This window comes from Papio anubis, chromosome 16 (genome assembly GCF_008728515.1).
Source record: "Papio anubis isolate 15944 chromosome 16, Panubis1.0, whole genome shotgun sequence".
In the NCBI taxonomy this organism is placed as follows: Eukaryota; Metazoa; Chordata; class Mammalia; order Primates; family Cercopithecidae; genus Papio; species Papio anubis.
The window spans coordinates 34,593,920-34,611,937 of NC_044991.1; the positions used below are offsets into that span (position 1 = coordinate 34,593,920).

Below are 18,018 nucleotides of genomic sequence, written 5' to 3' on the forward strand. Positions count from 1 at the left end.
AAGCATGCCATTCCAGTCAAAGCCTTGATAAATTAAGCAGTTTCTCCAATTGTGTCCTGTTACAAAAGAAAACAGATTATTATTACACTTATGCAAATAACTATATTGCCATAAGTTAAGAATACTCACAAATAGTTTTCAAATTCTGGAGAAAATAGGTAGAGAAAAACAAATATGCTCCAAATTTTGTTCACAGGAGTATACCTTACTCAATTGTTAAAAGCTGTATATAGCTCAAAAGAAAAGTTTCCTTGACTCTGGAAAACAAAACAAAGGATCCTCAGCATTTTAAGCAAAAAATTTCAAAAGGATTACTTCAGTTTTCTATTAGATCAGTCCATGCAGTTAACTCCTGTTCTGTTTGATATTCATGAACATTTCAGCTCTCCAAGAGAGTTCCAAAAGTTTTTTTTCCCTATTTTAACATCACAGTCTCCAAAGGTTATCAGATACCTGCATTCAGGAACATCTGTCAAAGTCCTATAGATGATTATAAACCTCATTTTAAATAGGATCAAAGCAAGACAATTGTCTGTGAATGACAAAAAATCTTAGGGCAGTTACTATTAAAGCCAAAATAGACTAAGAAATTTGGTTACTTCTTGCTGGCTGTCAAGATGGCTGAATAGGAATAGTTCCAGTCTGTAACTCCCAGTGAGATCAATGCAGAAAGCAGGTGATTTCTGCATTTCCAACTGAGGTACCCAGCTCTTCTCATTGGGACTGAATAGACAGTTGGGTGCAGCCCACGGAGGGTGAGCCAAAGCAGGATGGGGCATCACCTCACCCAGGAAGTGCAAGGGGTCAGGGAACTCCCTCCCCTAGCCAAGGGAAGCCGTGAGGGACTATGATGTGAGGAATGATGCCTTCTGGCCCAGATACTATGCTTTTCCCACAGTATTGACAACGTGCAGACCAGGAGATTCCCTTGGGTGCCTACACCACCAGGGCCCTGGGTTTCAAGCACAAAACTGGGCAGCTGTTTGGGCAGACACTAAGCTAGCTGCAGGATTTTATTTTTCATACCCCAGTGGTGGGTGGAACACCAGTGAGACAGAAATGTTCACTACCCTGGAAAGGGGCTGAAGCCAGGGAGCCAAGTGGTCTAGCTCCACGGATCCCACCCCCATGGAGCCCAATAAGCTAAGATCCACTGGCTTGAAATTCTCACTGCCAGCACAGCAGTATGAAGTCCACCTGGGATGCTCAAGCTTGGTATGGGGAGGGGCATCTGCCATTACTGAGGCCTGAGCAAGTGGTTTTCCCCTCACAGTGTAAACAAAGCCACCAGGAGGTAAACAAAGCCACTGAACTTGGCAGAGCCTACCACAGCTCAGCAAAGCCACTGTAGCCAGACTGCCTTTCTAGATTCCTCCTCTCTTGGCAGGGCATCTCTGAAAGAAAGGCTGTAGCCCCAGTCAGGTGCTTATAGATAAAACTCCCATCTCCCTGGGACAGAGCACCTGGGAGAAGGAGCAGCTACGGGGTCAGCTTCAGCAGACAAAGATTCCTGCCTGCCAGTTCTGAAAAGAGCAGCAGATCTCCCAGCACAGTGCTCAAGCTCTGCTAAGGGACAGACAGCCTCCTAAAGTGGGTCTCTGATCCCCATGCCTCCTAACTGGGAGACATCTCTCAGCAAGGGTCAACAGACACCTCATACAGGAGAGCTCCGGCTGGCATCTGGAGGGTGCCCCTCTGGGACGAAGCTTCCAGAAGAAGGAACAGGCAGCAATCTTTCCTGTTCTGCAGCCTCTGCTGGTGATACCCAGGCAAACAGGGTCTGGAGTGGACCTCCAGCAACTCCAGCAGACCTGCAGCAGAGGAGTCTGTTAGAAGGAAAACTAACAAACAGAAAGGAATAGCATCAACATCAACAAAAAGAATGTCCACCCAAAAACCCCATCCAAAGGTCACCAACATCAAAGAACAAAGGTAGATAGTGCCATGAAGATGAGGAAAAAACAATGCAAAAAGGCTGAAAATTCCAAAAACCAGAATGCCTCTTCTCCTCCAGAAATAACAAACTCCTCTAAGCTAAAGAAACATGTTCTAACTCAACGCAAAGAAGCTAAGAACCTTGAAAAAAGATTAAAGGAATTGCTAACTGGAATAACCAGTTTGGAGAAGAACATAAATGACCTGATGGAGCTGAAAAACTTCGTGAAGCCTACACAAGTATCAACAGCCAAACTGATCAAGCGAAAGAAAGGATATCAGAGATTGAAGATCAACTTAATGAAATAAAATGTGAAAACAAGATTAGAGAAAAAGAATGAAAAGGAACAAACAAAGCCTCCAAGAAATATGGGACTATGTGGAAAAACCAAACTTACATTTGATTGGTGTACCTGAAAGTGACGGGGAGAATGGAACCAAGTTGGAAAACATTCTTCAGGATACTATCCAGGAGAACTTCCCCAGCCTAGCAATACAGGCCAACATTCAAATTCAGGAAATACAGAGAACACCACAAAGATACTCCTCAAGAAGAGCAACCCCAAGACAAATAATCAGATTCACGAAGGTTGAAATGAAGGAAAAAAATGTTAAGGCTAGTCAGAAAGGTCAAGTTACCCACAAACGGAGGCCGATCAGACTAACAGAACTCTCTGCAGAAACTCTACAAGCCAGAAGAGAGTGGGGGCCAATATTCAACATTCTTATAGAAAAGGATTTTCAACCCAGAATTGCATATCTAGCCAAACTAAGCTTCATAAGTAAAGAAGAAATAAAATCCTTTACAGACAAGCAAATGCTGAAAGATATTGTCAAAACCAGGGCTGCCTTACAAGAGCTCCTGAAGGAAGCACTAAATATGGAAAGGAAAAACCGGTACCCGCCACCACAAAAACATATCAAACTGTAAAGACCATTGACACTATGGAGAAACTACATCAACTAATGGGCAAAATAACCAGCTAGCATCATAATGACAGGATCAAATTCACACATAACAACATTAACTTTAAATGTGAATGGGCTAAATGCTCCAATTAAAAGACACAGACTGGCAAATTGGATAAATAGTCAAAACCCATCGGTGTGCTGTGTTCAGAAGACCCATCACACATGCAAAGATACACATAGGCTCAAAATAAAGGGATGGAGGACTATTTACCAAGCAAGTGGAAAGCAAAAAAAAAAAAAAAAAAAAAAAAAAAAAAAAAAGCAGGGGCAGGGGTTGCAATCCTAGTCTCTGATAAACAGACTTTACACCAACAATGATCAATAAAGACAAAAAGGGCATTACATAATGGTAAAGGGATCACTGCAACGAGAAGAGTTAACTATCCTAAATATACATGCATCCAATACAGGAGCACTCAGATTCATAAAGCAAGTTATTAAAGACCTACAAAGAGACTTAGACTCCCACACATTAATAGTGAGAGACCTTAACACCCCACTGTCAATATTAGACAGATCAATGAGACAGAAAATTAACAAGGATATTCAGGACTTGAACTCAGCTCTGGACCAAGCAGACCTAATAGACCTCTACAGAATTCTCCACCCCAAATCAACAGAATATACATTCTTCTCAGCACTGCATCACACTTATTCTAAAATCGAGCACATAATTGGAAGTAAAACACTCCTCAGCCAATACAAAAGAATGGGAATCATAACAAACAGTCTCTCAGATCACAGTGCAATCAAATTAGAACTCAGCATTCAGAAACTCACTCAAAACTGCACAACTACATGGAAACTGAATAACCTGCTCCTGAGTGACCACTTGGTAAATAATGAAATTAAGGCAGAAATAAATAAGTTCTTTGAAACAATTGAGAACAAAGGTACAACATACCAGAATCTTTGGCACACAGCTAAAGCGGTGTTTACAGGGAAATTTTTAGGACTAAATGCCCACAGGAAAAAGCACGAAAGGTCTAAAATCGACACCCGAACATCACAATTAAAAGAACTAGAGAGGCAAGAGCAAATAAATTCAAAAGCTAGCAGAAGACAAGAAATAACTAAGATCAGAGCAGAACTGAAGGAGATAGAGACACGAAAAACCCTCCAAAAAATCAATGAATCCAGGAGCTGTTTTTTGAAAAGATTAACAAAATAGATAGATCACTAGCCAGACTAATAAAAAAGAAAAGAGAGAAGAATCAAATAGACTCAATAAAAAATGATAAAGGAGATATCACCACTAATCCCACAGAAATACAAACTACCATCAGAGAATACTATAAACACCTATGCAAATAAACTAGAAAATCTAGAAGAAATGGATAAATTCCTGGACACATACACCCTCCCAAGAGTAAACCAGGAAGAGGTCGAATCCTCAAATAGACCGATAACAAGTCCTGAAATTGAGGCAGTAATTAATATTCTACCAATCAAAAAAATCCCAGGACCAGATGGATTTCCAGCCGAATTCTACCAGAGGTACAAAGAGAAGTTGGTATACCATTCCTTCTGAAGTTATTCCAAATAACAGAAAAAGAGGAGCTCCTCCCTAACTCATTTTATGAGGTCAGCATCATCCTGATACCAAAACCTGGCAGAGACACCAAAAAAGGAAAATTTCAGGCCAATATTCCTGATGAACATTGATGCAAAAATCCTCAATAAAATACTGGCAAACCGAATCCAGCAGCACATCAAAAAGCTTATCCACCACGATGAAGTCGGCTTCATCCCTGGGATGCAAGGCTGGTTTGACATATGCAAATGAATAAACGTAATCCATCACATAAACAGAACAAGAAACAAAAACCACATGATTATCTCAATAGATGCAGAAAGGGCCTTCAATGAAATTCAACACCCATTCATGCTAAAAACTCTCAATAAACTAGGTATTGATGGAATATAGCTCAAAATAATAAGAGCTATTTATGACAAACCCACAGCCAATATTATACTGAATAGGCAAAAGCTGGAAGCATTCCCTTTGCAAACTAGCACAAGACAAGAATGCCCTCTCTCACCACTCCTATTCAACATAGTATTGGAAGTTCTGGCCAGGGCAATCAGGCAAGAGAAAAAAATAAAAGGTATTCAAATAGGAAGAGAGGAAGTCAAATTATCTCTGTTTGCAGATGACATGATTATATATTTAGAAAACCCCATCATCACCAGGCACGGTGGCTCACACCTGTAATCCCAGCAGTTTGGGAGGCCAAAGTGGGCAGATCACTTGAGGTCGGGAGTTTGAGATCAGCCTGACCAAAATGGAGAAACCCCATCTCTACTAAAAATACAAAATTAGCCAGGCATGGTGGCACATGCCTGTAATCCCAGCTATCCAGGAGGCTGAGGCAGGAGAATTGCTTGAGCCCAGGAGGCAGAGGTTGCAGTGAGCCAAGATCGTGCCCTTGCACTCCAGCCTAGGCAACAAGAGTGAAACTCCTTGTAAAAAAAAAAAAAAAAAAAGTAAAAGAAAAAAGAAAAAGAAAATCCCATCTTCTCAGCCCAAAATCTCCTTAAGCTGATAAGCAACTTCAGCAAAGTCTTAGGATACAAAATCAATGTGCAAAAATCACAAGCATTCCTATACACCAATAGCAGACAAACAGAGAGCCAAATCATGAGTGAACTCCCATTCATAATTGCTACAATGAGAATAAAATACTTAGGAATACAACTTACAAGGGATGTGAAGGACCTGTTCAAGGAGAACTACAAACCTGTTCAAGGAAATAAGAGAGGACACAAACGAATGGAAAAACATTCCATGCTCATAGATAGGAAGAATCAATATCGTGAAAATGGCCATACTGTCCAAAGTAACTTACAGACTCAATGATATCCCCATCGAGCTACCAAAGACTTTCTTCACAGAATTAGTAAAAACTACTTTAAATTTCATATGGAACCAAAAAGAGCCTGTATAGCCAAGATAATCCTAAGCAAAAAGAACAAAGCTGGAGGCATCATGCTACCTGACTACAAGCTATACTACAAGGCTACAGTAACCAAAACAGCATGGTACTGGTACCAAAACAGATATATAAACCAATGGAACAGAACAGAGGCCTCAGAAATAATACCACACATCTACAATCATCTGATCTTTGACAAATCTGACAAAAACAAGCAATGGGAAAAGGATTCCCTATTTAATAAATGTTGTTGGGAAAACTGGCTAGCCATATGCAGAAAACTGAAACTGGACCCCCTCCTTACACCGCACACAAAAATTAACTCAAGGTAGAGTAAAGACTTAAACATAAAACCTAAAACCATAAAAACCCTAAAAAAAAAACCTAGGCAATACGATTCAGGGCACAGGCATGGGCAAAAATTAACTAAAGGTAGAGTAAAGACTTAAACATAAAACCTAAAACCATAAAAACCCTTAAAAAAAAACCTAGGCAATATGATTCAGGGCACAGGCATGGGCAAAGACTTCATGACACAAAAAGCAAAAGCAAAACAACAAAAGTGAAAATTGATAAATAGGATCTAATTAAACTAAAGAACTTCTGCACAGCAAAAGAAACTATCATCAGAGTGAACAGGCAACTTACAGAATGTGAGAAATTTTTTGCAATCTATCCATCTGGCAAAGGGCTAATATCCAGAATCTAAAGGAATTTAAACAAATTGACAAGAAAAAAACAAACAACCTCATCAAAAAGTGGGGAAAGGATATGAACAGATACTTCTCAAAAGAAGACATTTATGCAGCCAACAAACATGAAAAAAAGCTCATCATCACTGATCATTACAGAAATGCAAATCAAAACCACAATGAGATACCATCTCACTCCAGTTAGAATGGTGATCGTTAAAAAATTAGGAAACAACAGATGCTGGAGAGGATGTAGAGAAATAGGAATGTTTTTACACTGTTGGTGGGAATGTATATTAGTTCAAGCATTGTGGAAGACAGTGTGGTGATTCCTCAAGGATCTAGAACCAGAAATATCATTTGACCCAGCAATCCCATCACTTGGTATGTACCCCAAAAATTATAAATCATTCTACTATAAAGACATGTGCATACATGTGTTTATTGCAGCACTATTCATGATAACAAAGACTTGGAACCAACCCAACTGTCCATCAAAGATAGACTGGATAAAGAAAATGTGGCACATATATACCATGTAATACTATGCAATTATGAAAAAGGATGAGTTCATGTTCTTTGCAAGGACATGAATTAAGCTGGAAACCATCATTCTCAGCAAACTAACACAGGAACAGAAAACCAAACACCGCATGTTCTCACTCATAAGTGGGAGTTGAACAATGAGAACACATGGACCTAGGGAGGGGAACATCACACAATGGGGTCTGTCAAGAGGTGGGAGGGCTAGAGGAGGGATAGGATTAGGAGAAATACCCAGTGTAGATGATGGATTGATGGATGCAGCAAACTACTATGGCACATGTATACCTATGTAACAAACCTGCATGTTCTGCACGTGTACCCCAGAACTTAAAGTATAATAAAATTTTTAAAAAGGAATTTGGTTACTTCTATGGCATACAACAATTTTACATAACAAATATAACTATTAATAACATACACTAAGTCATATTGGAATTATAGGAGTTTCCCGTAATTTTGGAACACATACCAATAATATGTTTATACAAATATAGCCCAAAGAAAGCCAAACAGCACTTCATATTTGACAATAGTTTCTGTATGACTTTTATACCAAATAAGCCAATTTCACCTTTAGATTAGTGTACTCTTATGTTAAATCCAATTCTTAAGAAAACCTTATAGACAAATCTACCTAATTTTAATATTTGACCATAAAATAAGATTCTCATAAACCTTTTATAATCCTTTACAAATTTTTGTGAAAGAACAGATCAGTGCTCTAAGAAAAACCTGTTGTGTTCAATTTATGGAAAAACTAAGTAATACGCCTTTTACTTTGGCCAATATGTTCATACAGAGAATTTTTACAAGATTAATTTTTCACAAACTTTCCACAACTTGTTCAAACCTTCAACTTTATCCTACCTAACTTAAAATAATCCTTTAGCCATCTAAACTAGGCCCAAGAAAACCCATATTCCATTGCTTTCTTATAATCTCTTACCAAAAACCCATTTCACTTTCCTTACACACCTTGCATGTAAAACTGTTTCTTCAGTAACCTACTAAAAGTCATTACAATTTTAATTTTTCTGACAAAATATTTGATTTAAGCACTTAGTATTTTTTTTTTATTTATTATTGTGCCTTTAAGTTGTAGGGTACATGTATAACATGCAGGTTTGTTACATATATATCTTGCAGTGCCATGTTGGTCTGCTGCCATCAGCTAGATCATTTACATCAGGTATAACTCTGATACAATCCCTCCCCTCCCCCACCTCCCATGATAGGCCCGATTATTGTGATGTTCCCTTCCTGAGTCAAGTGATCTCATTGTTCCAGTTCCCACCTATCAGTGAGGTACATCTCGGTGTTGGTTTTCTGTTCTTGTGATGGTTTACTTTAAGAATGATGGTTCCAGCTGCATCCATGTCCCTACAAAGGGCCCATAAACTCATCCTTTTTATGGCTGCATAATAGTATTCCATGGTGTGTATATGTGCCACATTTCTTAATCAATCTGTCACTGATGGACATTTGGAGTTGATTCAAGTCTTTGCTATTGTGAATAGTGCTGCAATAAGCTTATCACGTGTGCATGTAATGGCAGCAGCATAATTTATAATCCTTTGGGTATATCCCCAGTAATGGGATGGCTGGGTCATATGGGTACATCTAGTTCTAGATCCTTGAGGAATCGCCATACTGTTTCCATAATGGTTGAACTAGTTTACAATCCACCAACAGTGTAAAAGTGTTCCTATTTCTCCACATCTCTCTCCAGCACCTGTTGTTTCCTGACTTTTGAATGATCGCCATTTCTAACTGTGGTGTGAGATGGTATCATTGTGGTTTTGATTTGCATTTCTCACAGTGGCCAGTGATGATGAGCATTTTTTCCTTATGTCTGTTGGCTGTATGAATGTCTTCTTTTTGATCAATGGCTCCTGTTCATATCCTTTGCCCACTTTTTGGTAGGGGTTGTTTGTTTTTTTCTTGTAAATTTGTTTGAGTTCTTTGTAGGTTCTGGATATTAGCCCTTTGTCAGATGAGTGGGTGCAAAATTTTCTCCCATTCTGTAGGTTGCACCTTGTTCACTCTGATATGGTAGTTTCCTTTTTGCTGTGCAGAAGCTCTTTTGGTTAATGAGATCCATTTGTCAATTTTAGCTTTTGCTGCGTTGCTTTTTTTTGGTGTTTTAGACATGAAGTCTTTGCCCATGCCTATGTCCTGAGATAATTTTCACACAGAGTTTTCCTCTAGGATTTTATGGTATTGAGTCTAACATTTAAGTCTCCTAATCCATCTTGAATTAGTTATTTTTTGTATAAGGAGTAAAAGGATCAGTTTCAGCTTTCTACTTATGGCTAGCCAATTTTCCAGCACCATTTATTAGGCAGGGAATCCTTTCCCCATTTCTTGTTTTTTTTTCTCAGGTTTGTCAAAGATCAGATGGCTGTAGATGTGTGGTATTATTTCACAGGGGACTCTGTTCTGTTTCATTGGTCTATATCTCTGTTTGGTACCAGTACCATGCTGTTTTAGTTACTGTAGCCTTGTAGTATAGTTTGAAGTCAGGTAGCATGGTGCCTCCAGCTTTGTTCTTTTGACCAGTTGTCTTGGAGATCGCGGGCTCTTTTGGTTCCATATGAACTTTAAAGCAGTTTTTTTCTACCAATTCTGTGAAGAAACTCATTGGTAGCTTGATGGGGATGGCATTGAATCTATAAATTACCTTGGGCAGTATGGCCATTTTCCGCGATGTGGTCTTCTATCCATGAGCATGGTATGTTCTTCCATTTGTTTTGTGTCCTCTTTTATTTAGGTTGAGCAGTGGTTTGTAGTTCTCCTTGAAGGGGTCTTTACACATCCCTTGTAAGTTGGATTCCTAGGTATTTTATTCTCTTTGAAGCAATTGTGAATGAGTTCATTCATATTGTTTGGCTCTCTGTTTGTCTGTTATTGGTGTATAAGAATGCTTGTGATTTTTGCACATGGTATTTTGTATCTGAGACTTTGCTGAGTTGCTTATCAGCTTGCAGGAGATTTTAGGCTGAGACAATGGGGTTTTCTAAATATACAATCATGTCATAGGCGGGGACAATTTGACTTCTTCTTTTCTAACTAGATACCCTGATTTCTTTCTCTTGCCTAATTGCCCTAGCCAGAACTTCCAACACTATATTTGGCGAATGGGAGTGGTGAGAGGGCATCCCTGTCTTGTGCCAGTTTTCAAAGGGAATTTTTCCAGTTTTGCCCATTCAATTATGATATTGGCTGTGGGTTTTGTCATAAATGGCTCTTATGATTTTGAAATTAGTTCCATCAATACCCGAATTTATTGGCGTTTTTAGCATGAAGGGCTGTTGAATTTTTATCAAAGCCTTTTCTGCATCTATTGAGATAATCATGTGGTTCTTGTCTTTGGTTCTGTTTATATGCTGGGATTATGTTTATTGATTTGCGAATGTTAAGGTGTACTTGCATCCAGGATGAAGCCCACTTGATCATGGTGGATAAGCTTTTTGATGTGTTGTTGTGATCCGGTTTGCCAGTATTTTGTGAGGATTTTTGCATCGATGTTCATCAGGGATATTGGTCTAAATTCTCTTTTTTGTTGTGTCTGCCGGAGGGCTTTGGTATCAGGATGATGTTGGCCTCATAAAATGAGTTGAGGGAGGATTCCCTCTTTTCTATTGATTGGAATAGTTTCAGAAGGAATGGTACCAACTCCTCCTTATACCTCTGGTAGAATTCAGCTGTGAATCCATCTGTGGTCTGGACTTTTTTGGATTTGGTAGGCTATTAGTGTGCCTCAATTTCAGAGCCTACTATTATTGGTCTATTCAAGGGATTCAACTTCTTCCTGGATTTTAGTCTTGGAAGAGTGTAAGTGTCCAGGAAATTATCCATTTCTTCGGTTTCCAGTTTATTTCTGCGTAGAGGTGTTTATAGTATTCTCTGATGGTAGTTTGTATTTCTGTGGGGTGGAATTGGTGATATTCCCTTTATCATTTTTAATTAGTGATTTGATTCAATTTTCCTCTTTTCTTCTTTATTAGTCTTGCTAGTGGTCTGTCAATTTTGTTGGTCTTTTCAAAAACCAACTCCTGGATTCATTGATGATTTTTTGGAGGGTTTTTGTGTCTCTATCTCCTTCAGTTCTGCTCTGATCTTAGTTATCTCTTGCCTTCTGCTAGCTTTGGAATATGTTTGCTCTTGCTTCTCTAGTTCTTTTTAATTGCGATGTTAGAGTGTCAATTTTGATCTTTCCTGCTTTCTCTTGTGGGCATTTAGTGCTATAAATTTCCCTCTACACTGCTTTAAATGTGTCCCAGAATTCTGGTATGTTGTATCTTTGTTCTCATTGGTTTCAAAGAACATCTTTATTTCACTGCCTTCATTCGTTATGTACCCAGTAGTCATTCAGGAGCAGGTTGTTCAGTTTCCATGTAGTTGAGCGTTTGATTGAGTTTCTTAGTCCTGAGTTCTAGTTTGATTGCACTGTGGTCTGAGAGACAGTTTGTTATAATTTCTGTTCTTGTACATTTGCTGAGGAGTGCTTTGCGCCAATTATATGGTCAATTTTTGGAGTAAGTCACGATGTGGTGCTAGAGAAGAATATATTCCTTTGATTTGGGGTGGAGAGAGTTCTATAGATGTCTATTAGGTCTGCTTGCTGCAGAGATGAGTTCAATTCCTGGATATGCTTGTAACTTTCTGTCTTGTTGATCTGTCTAATGTTGACAGTGGAGTGTTGAAGTCTCCCATTATTATTGTATAGAGTCTAAGAATCTATTTGTAGATCTCTAAGGACTTGCTTTATGAATCTGGGTGCTCCTGTATTGGGTGCATATATGTTAGGATAGTTAAGCTCTTCCTGTTGAATTGATCCCTTTACCATTATGTAATGGCCTTCTTTGTCTCTTTTGATCTTTGATGGTTTTAAAGTCTGTTTTATCAGAGACTAGGATTGCAACCCCTGCTTTTTTTTTTGTTCTCCATTTGCTTGGTAAATCTTCCTCCATCCTTTATTTTGAGCCTATGTATGTGTCTCTGCGTGTGAGATGGGTCTCCTGAATACAACAGACTGATGGAGTCTTGACTCTTTATCCAGTTTGCCAGTCTGTGTCTTTTCATTTAGACATTTAGTCCACATTTTACATTTAAGGTTAAGATTGTTATGTGTAGACTTGATCCTGCCATTATGATATTAACTGGATTTATTTTTGCTCGTTAGTTGATGCAGTTTCTTCCTAGCCTCGATGGTCTTTACATTTGGCATGTTTTGCAATGGCTGGTGCAGGTTGTTCCTTTCCATGTTGAGTGCTTCCTTCGAGGTTCCTTGTAAGGCCCAGGCCTGAGTGGTGACAAATCTCTAAGCATTTGCTTATCTGTAAAAGGATTTTATTTCTCCTTCACTTATGAAACTTAGTTTGGCTTTGGATGTATGAAATTCTGGGTTTAAAATTCTTTTCTTTAAGAATGTTGAATATTGGCCCCCACTCTCTTCTGGCTTGGAAGTTTCTGCCGAGAGAGATCTGCTGTGAGTCTGATGGAGAAGGCTTCCTTTGTGGGTAACCCACGACCCTTCTCTCTGGCTGCCCTTAAAGTTTTTCCTTCATTTCAACTTTGGTGAATCTGGCAATTATGTGTCTTGGAGTTGCTCTTCTGAGGGAATATCTTTGTGGCGTTCTCTGTATTTCCTGGATTTGAATGTTGGCCTGCCCTACTAGGTTGGGAAGTTCTCTGGATGATATCCTGAAGAGTGTTTCCAACTTGGTTCCATTTTCCCCCTCACTTTCAGGCACCCCAATCAGACGTAAATTTGGTCTTTTTACACTTAATCCATACTTCTTGCAGGCTTTGTTCATTTCTTTTCTTCTTTTTTCTTTTGGTTTCTCTTCTGGCTTCATTTCATTCATTTGATCCTCAATGCAGCTGATACTCTTTCTTCCAGTTATTCAGTGGGTTTTCAAGCTTGTGCATTTGTCACGTATTTCGTGTCATGGTTTCATCTCTTTCATTTTAAATTTATGACCTTCTCTGCATTAATTACTCTAGCCCGTCCAATTCTTCCCTTTTTTCAAGATTTTTAGTTTCTTTGCTGGAGTAAGCCGTTCCTCCTTTAGCTCTGAGAATTTGATGGACTGAAGCCTTCTTCTCTCATCTCGTCAAAGTCATTCATAAATTAGCTTTGATCGATGCTGGCGATGAGCTGCGGCTCCTTTGCGGGGAGATGTGCTCTTATTTTTGGAATTTTCCAGCTTTTTCTGCCCATAGCTTTCCCCATCTTTGTGGTTTTATCTGCCTCTGGTCTTTGATGATGGTGATGTACTGATGGGGTTTTGGTGTAGAGTGTCCTTCCTGTTTGATAGTTTTCCTTCCTAACAGTCAGGACCCTCAGCTGGAGTCTGTTGGAGATTGCTTGAGGTCCACTCAGACCCTGTTTGCCTGGGTATCAGCAGCAGAGGCTGCAGAAGATAGAATATTTCTGAACAGCGAGTGTACCTGTCTGATTCTTGCTTTGGAAGCTTCCTCTCAGTGGTGTACTCCACCCTGTGAGGTGTGGGGTGTCAGACTGCCCCTAGTGGGGGATGTCTCCCAGTTAGGCTACTCAGGGGTCAGGGGACCCCTTGAGCGAGCAGTCTGTCCGTTCTCAGATCTCAGCCTCCGTGTTGGAGATCACTGCTCTCTTCAAAGCTGTCAGACAGAGTGGTTTAGCGTCTGCAGAGGTTTTCTGCTGCTTTGTTGTTGTTGTTGTTGTTGTTGTAGCTGTGCCCTGTCCCCAGAGGTGGAGTCTCTCTCAGTTGAAAATGCAGAAATCACCGGTCTTCTGTGTCGCTGGCGCTGGGAGTTGGAGACTGGAGCTGTTCCTATTCGGCCATCTTGCTCCGCCCTTCCAAATAATTGTCTTAAATAAATTCATCGAGTGACAAGGGAACACAGAAAAACAACTGGGGGAGGAGGGAGCAGGACGGCGCGGCTGGAGCCACTGGGCTCAGTCCCCGCCTGGCCCCTGCGCGCCTAGATCCGGGTGGGAGGAAAGCAGGAGCCCAAGCACTTAGTATTTTTAAGCCAATTAATCAGAGCTCTTTCATATATAAACATCACACACAGCACATATAAATACACAGTCAGACAAAAGATCCAGTAGTTGTAGGGTTTTTCATTTGCCAGTTTCTTACTTAGATTACTGGTTTCAGGGTAGAGCCCTTGGAGGAACAGGGCCAGGAAAGCATGCAGTTTCTATAGCCTAATAAGTGGGCACAACTGGAAGGCAAAAAAAAAAAAAATCCCCAAAATTAAAGGTCCCATTTTTCATATTGGATCCTAGATCCCCAAAAGAGAAACACTACAGAACAACAGTGTAATTATTTTACCATGCGTTTCATTGCAAAGCAATCCAAAGACAATCAGCACATTCTATGATTAGTCCATCCCCCTGAGAGTCTTATCTCTCACTGTGGGAGTGGGGACATTTTCATATCTTCTAGGTAGCCAAGAGCATGCTTCTCTGATCCAAACGTACAAAGAGCTGAGTATCTTCCCATAACTGCCATTAGCCACCCCTAAAAGTATATTTCCTACCTAGTCATTACACACCAAATCTCTCTCGCAATGTGAAGTAATATCTGATATCCCCAGAAGTCAAAAATGTTGGATGACACAATGCAAAACAGAACAGTGCCTTAGATTTTGAGAGAGATCTATCCACTTTCAGTTCCTGGGGTTTCATGAGGAAAACAGAGGATTTTCCCAAAACGGGGTCTGTGGCACCTCCTATTTTTCTCAAGGAGTTCCAGGCTGTTAGAGCTTGAATATGCGGTTTTAATTAAGCTGACTTTTAATCATAGTGCTCTTTTAAAAAATCCTTTTAAATCTCTTATTACCCAACATTAGTCATGCCAAATCACCAGTATTTCTGACTTTTGAACTTTACCAAATATAACCTCCCGGGTGCTCAGAGAAAGGAAAATTCAAGATGGTTCATGGAGGGGAGGAGAATCAACAAATGGTAAAGGTCGTATCGATATCAAACAAGGAGTGACTCATTCCCTAAGCCAGGAATTGAACCCTGAACCAAGGCTGCCATTGGAAACAGACAAAACCTTAGCCACAAAGCTTCAGCATTGGGCAGTTTCCACTGCTCTTCCCAGAAGGGGCCTAGAGTAGCCAATTTTGAGCTTTCAATGGCTTTTAACTGCTTAAGATAATTTTTAGAGCCAACTATGACATGAATTCCAAAATTCCTGTTCTCTGGATGGTGGAGACCAAGAGAAAGTACTGAGTACTGCCACATGGTTACAAGGTCAAGCTCCCAAGGACATGAAACAAGATGAGAGGGAAACTTTATCCAATTTTTTTTTTTTCAGAGACCTTCAGCAAGGTTTGTAACTGACCAGTTTGCTGGGTTGGCTTGTACAGCCATCTTATGGGGTCCTAAGCCTGTGTTCTATCCTAAGGTACTCGTCTTTATGACAGGACAATACAGAAAGACCAATTTATAGCACAACGTACACCAGATTTGCTATAGTAGCCACTCCACTTAGCGCCCAATATCAAACTGGCAAGGCTCAAACTTGCCCCCAGATGGGCCCTGTCATGTTTAATCCACTGCACTCCAGTGGGTGCTCATAGGTGTAAGAAGAGAGCCATGGATCTCTTGGCCACACTTGTCTGTAATACAACTTCTGCAACATCGAGCTGGGGAGAGATGTGAGATGCCATCTACTATGGTGAATCCATTGCCCCAAGTCAGAAGCTCAGGTGGGGAGGGAGTCCATCTTCTTGACCACATCCACCTGGAGTCAAACTTCAAGCAGGGAGAGGAAGGAGATCATGGATCAGTGCCACAGACCCCACCATTCTTACCAATATTTAGTAATATTCTTGAATAAATGCTTTTCCATTTGCAGGATGCCCTTAGGAGAATTTCAGAGATTTTATGTGGCTGTTTCTTTTCAATAATTTTCACCAATGATGGTTGTTTTGCTTGGGAGAGGGTCTGCAGAGCCCTTCTTGCCCCCATTCCAGAAGTGCACCTCTAGGGGGCAATCAGTTGGGGCTGGTTGATATATAGCACTGTTTTGGCAATAGCTGCCTAGTACAACAAGCCTACTTCCTTCTCCTAAAATACCATCTAGCATTCACTGTTTACTCTTCACTACTCATAGAGTAGATATTGTTTTTAATCCCCATTTTACACATGATAAAAGTAAAACTCAGAGAAATTGAGCTTCATCTCACCATCAAACAGCTGCTAAAGCACAGTGGTAGAACGTGAAGCAGAGCACATTTAAGTACATGTCCTACTGAAAGAGCCGTGTTATTCACATGTTAGTGTGTGTGTGTGTGTATGTGTGTGCATGCTGGTATTTATTTCATATGAGGAGAGTCACCTTCTTCCTAAATTTTAAGTATTTTTAAAAACATATTATTTGGGTTCATAATGGAGTGTGAGTAAAGTAGTTAAGATATATTGGCTGGGCATGGTAGCTCACACCTATAGTCACTCTGGGAGACTGAGGCAGGAAGATTGCTTGAGTCCAGGAGTTTGAGACCAGCCTGGGCAACACAGCAAGACCCTATCTACAAAAAATGAAAAAAATTAGCCAGGAGTAGTGGCATGTGCCTGTGGTCCTAGCTATTAATACTTTGGAGGCTGAGGTGGGAGGATCCCTTGAGTCCAGGAGTTCAAGGTTGTAGTGAGCTGTGATTCCACCACTGTGGTCCAGCCTGGGTGACAGAGCAAAATCCTATCTCAAAACAAACAAAGCAAACAAACAAAAAGATCTATCAATTGTAATAATAACTTTTCTGCATTTAATTCATAAACGAGAAGATTCCAAACTTACCTAATAAAATGCACTTATGTCAGGGTCTCTCCCTCTTGACAGATTCGGAGAGAAAATGGGGTCTGCAGGATGTTCTCCTGTCTGAGCCTCCTCTTCATGATGGGAACGCAGTGCTCAAGAAGCACATCCTGGCCCATGAGAGAAGGGAGGGAGTAGGCTAGAATAACTCTGAGCTCCCTTTCTGCTCCAAAACTTTAAGATTCCATGAGCTAGGATGTCAGTGACTCTCCCCACTATGACCTTTGGACCCTAGTTTTCCAGCACCAACTTCAACCAGCTCCAACCACCAGCATCTCATCTCTGTGCCAGAACCTGCAAATGCAGTAGGTCAGACATACAGAGGGATTCACACTCAACAATGATTGACAGGACCTAGTGTATAAATACCCCAGCTCCCTCCTTCCTCAGGCTCCGCGTCTGGGAAATCCCAACCAGGGCAGCGTGAATCCAGAAGTGTTTCTGTGAAGCAGAGAAAATGTGACTGAGCAGAAATCAGGAGCAGAGCTGTGTGAAGCCAGGAAGAGGAGGGCACAGCCAAGGACAGCCCCAGTCTGGGCAAACTGTGGGGTCAGCAATGTGGGAAGAGCAGGGAACTGGAGGCTCAAGGGTCAGCTCTTGCTACATGACATTCCAAAATACAGATCATCCCTTTTTGTTCATGATCTAAGGTGTGGCAAAGCTCAAAATTGGGGGTACATCATGACCCCTCAAAAGTTACAAGGAACTTTGACACAAAATGGGGCCTCGGAGCTGTAGTAACCTCAAGCCAACCACATCTCACGCCCATCCTCAGCAGAAGTCACCCCTGCAGGAATGCCAGGGTCCAGGGAACACTATGGCCAAGCAGACACTGACAGAGGAACACCAGGCTTAGGAGCACCACATTGACCTTTCTGTCTACCCATGTTGCCCCTCTTTCAAGGCCAACCTCCTCCAGGCCCAGTTGCAGTACTCTGCCTCCTATGCGGTCACTAGGAGTACTTGCCTGGAGCCAGGCCCACTGGGTTAGGATCCTGGCTTGTGAGCATGACTTTCAGCAAGTCTTTTTTTTTTTTTTTTTTTGAGACAGGGTCTCACTCTGTCACCCACGCTAAAGTACAGTTGTGTGATTTCGGCTCACTGCAGCCTTGACTT

General features: G+C 40.7%; 1 long non-coding RNA gene across 1 annotated transcript; it reads right to left on the reverse strand.

Annotated features, from left to right (window-relative positions):
• Positions 1–18: 18 nt before the first annotated feature.
• Positions 19–17,990, reverse strand: LOC116270775. The gene is made up of 3 exons (XR_004178981.1): positions 16,885–17,990; positions 15,548–15,842; positions 19–56 (listed from the first exon to the last, which is right to left on the reverse strand). It is a non-coding gene; the product is annotated as an uncharacterized LOC116270775 (long non-coding RNA).
• Positions 17,991–18,018: the final 28 nt, after the last annotated feature.